The sequence below is a fragment of the Elephantulus edwardii genome, unplaced genomic scaffold, assembly GCF_000299155.1.
Source record: "Elephantulus edwardii isolate Elephantulus edwardi_28Jun2011 unplaced genomic scaffold, EleEdw1.0 scaffold00010, whole genome shotgun sequence".
Lineage (NCBI taxonomy): Eukaryota > Metazoa > Chordata > Mammalia > Macroscelidea > Macroscelididae > Elephantulus > Elephantulus edwardii.
The window spans coordinates 16,151,145-16,154,768 of NW_006399760.1; positions in this window are offsets into that span (position 1 = coordinate 16,151,145).

The window sequence follows — 3,624 nt, forward strand, 5'->3', positions numbered from 1 at the left end:
TCAAAAAAATTCTAAAAAACTCACTATTTCATCACAATTCTTCTACTTGTTTTGTTTGTTTGCATTTTGTAAACTCTTCTCAGATTGTTTTGAGATACTGAGTAATTGACAAAGTTCTGATATGCTTCATTTTTACTGTGTTGCCACTCTCTTTTTACTTTTATTAAGGTGACTTTGAAAGTCTTTATTCTGTCCCTCTGAAAGTCTGAGGTGCTTTTCTAAATCTTGGTAAGATCACAATCTTCAATAACTTGACTAAAATACTCACTTACTGGTTACTCTTACCTGTGAGTAATACTTTGGACATCTTGTTTTTTATTCATTTCACTATTCCCTAAAACTCTCAAAACTCAAATTGGAATACACTCATAGCAAACCCTTTAGTGTGTTTTCTGAGACTTTTATGAGAGGAGATTGCCTGTTTTTCTCCTAGAGAGCAGGTGGTAGATTCAAACTGCCAGAGAGGCGTCACAACTGAGTCAGTTCAACTTGCTACAGACTAAATCAACAGAAGTTTTCTCCAGATCATACCATCATCCCATAAATCAAATTTTCACATAATTTCCTGTGCACTAACAAAGACAACACAGTCAAATGGAAAGAATAGAGACATTTACACTTAGGTTGGTTTAAGTCTCCTACATATTTTCGAGTTGTAAATGATCCTTAGGCTGTTTGCTTCTAACTAAGCTTGCTGTGCCATTTCTAATTACATGAGCTGAATTACCTTATACCTTGGAGTTTTCATAGCTACTGTTCACTAATTTTTATATATGTCGAATGTTTATATGGGATTATGTAGTGTGTTTACTAGTTGGAGGCTGTATTTTCTCTGCAAGCTTTTCGTTTTTGCTGAGAAAATGTGTTTATCGAGAAACTTTTTAATGAATGTTACCGATGCTTGCCCATGAGCCATACTGGTAACTTTGATGCTTCTATTTACTTACTTAGTATTATATAGATGAAAGAAACAGCAGATACTATTACAATAATAAAAGAGTACAATATAAAGTATAGCTAAAGATTCTGTAATAGCTTAATGGTAGCAAGAACTCTGATGAAGTATAGTGTCTGAAACTAAGCATTGAAAGTTGTAAAGGAAGACATCCCATGCCCAGAACACATGTCCTAACACCAATGCCTGCCCCCAGAACTCCACTCCTGACATTGATGTCCCATGTGCAGAAGTGGTCCTGACACCAACGCCCCACACCTGGAACATCTGACGCCAAAATGCATGCCCAGAACACTTGACACTGACATGCATGCCAGGACCTGACACACACGTGTGCCAGAATCTGACCCATGCCAGGAGCAATGCTGGAACTTAAGTGAGGTCTCTGTGCTCCACCTTGTGTGTCCTCACATCCAGCACATCAAATGCCTTTAGCCTGGAGTACCTTGGGCTAGCCTAGCTGTGGCGGTTGTATGACAGAGGAGGCTGCTTTCACTGACCATTTCCGTGTCAAACTGAAAGAGCTCTTCCCTTGGGTGAAAAGGCAGAGAGAAACCCATGCAGGGTAGCTGTTCCATCCTCTTCTGGAGCAGTGACTTCATAACAGGAATCTGCTATTGCCTCAGACATGAAATACTCTACCACATCTTTGTCACATATGAAGCAAGTTACTTTATCCTCTACAAAAGCTCAAAGAAAGATGCCACCCACAAAAAAATGACACTGTATCCATGGATTTCATGAAGACAGAATGTCTAATGAAACTTTCTGACACAGAATTTAAAAGAACAATGATTGAATATTTCTAATTGGTGAAAGAAAACTTGAAGAATTATAGGATACTGAAAGCAAAAACCACAAAGAGCTTTAAAAATAAATCCAAAAATAGGCAGATAAAATGCAGATAAAACAAGTGAGGCATTAGAGGCTGTGGGAAAAAAAAAAACCAAGAGACCACAATCCACAATATGAGGATCAATGTTTCAGATGCTGTCAACATTATGGAGGGACACAAGAACAAGGCTGAAGAAATGGAACACAGAATCAGTGAAATAGAAGACAGTATGGCCACCACTGATCTGCTAGGACAAAAATGCAGAATCCAAAAAGAATAAGACCTACAAATAATGTGGGGCACCATAAAGAGAAATAACATGTGCATAATCTGAATCCCAGAACAGGAAGAAGTAAGTAAAGGCACCAAAAAAGTCATAGAAGAATTGTTAGAAGAAAACTTTGCAGGCATAATGAAGAATGAGATACTATATATTCAAGAAGCTGAAAGAACACCATATAGAATAAATCTCAAAAGAAAAACACCAAAACCTATCATAATGTAATTTGCCAGAACCAAAAATAAAGAGAGAATTCTGAAAGCAGCAAGGGAGAAACAAAGAGTAACCTCTAAGGAAAAGCATATAAGACTGAGTACCAATTTCTCAGCAGAAATCATGTGAGCAAGAAGACAGTGGAATGACACATATCAAACACTGAAAGAATACAAATGTCAACCAAGAATACTGTACCTACCAAAATTGTGCATCAAATATGAAGGAGAGATCAAGATATTCCCAGAAAAACAGAACCTGAGAGAGTTTGTAAAAGCAAGATCAGCATTGCAGGAAACACTGAGAGACGTCCTTCTTACAGAAGTGCCACGGAAAGCAGGATGGACCAAACTAACTAGCAACAACCTCAAAAAGAACTCAACAAAATGATAGCAACAAAACCTTGCCTCTAAATAATCACACTGAATGTAAATGGTTTAAATGAAACCACTGAAGAGAAAAAGAGTAGCTGATTAGATAAAAAATAAAAACCCATCAATATGCTATCTACAAGAGACACACTTGAAAAATGGAGATTGTTGTTATTGTTGTTGCTGTTATGTGCCATCAAATCACTTGTGACTCATAGTCACCTTATGTACAAGAACCCTAAATGCCGTTCTACCGTGTGCCAAACCTGCCGTCTCAAACACACTCACTCCCACCACTCCAGTTACAGAATCTATTAATTTCATCGAGGGTCTTCGTCTCCTGCGTCATCCCTCCACTCTCCTAAACATGATGTTCCTGTCCAAGGAATAGTCCCTTCTTGTGACATGACCAAAGCATGTCAGGCAAAGCTTCAGAATCCTTGACTCCAAGGAGCATTTGGGCTTCACCCTCTCCAGGACAAACCTGTTTGTTCTCCTAGCAATCCATTATATATTCAACAGTCTTCTCCAGCACCACAGCTCAAAGGCATCAATTATCTTTCTACCATCCCTATTAACTATCCAACTCTCTGATGCATAACATGCAATTGAGAAGACTACAGCCTGGATCAGGTGCACCTTAGTCTCCAGCCTGACGTTGTTGCACTTCAGTACTCTTGAGAGGTCCCTCACAGCTGACTTTCCTAATGCAATTCATCTCCTGATTTCCTGGTTGCTGTTACCAAGAGTGTTGATTGTGGAACCAAGTAAAGTAAAACTGTTAACTATTTCAATCTCGTCACCATCCATACTGATGCTGCCAATTGGCCCAGTGGTGAAAGTTTTTGTTTTCTTGATGTTGAGCTTCAATCCATATTGAAGACTGCAGTCCTTGACTTTCTGCAGCAAGTGCTTCAGGTCCTCCTCAGTTTCAGCAAGCAGGGTTGTGTCATCTACTTAACACAGGTTG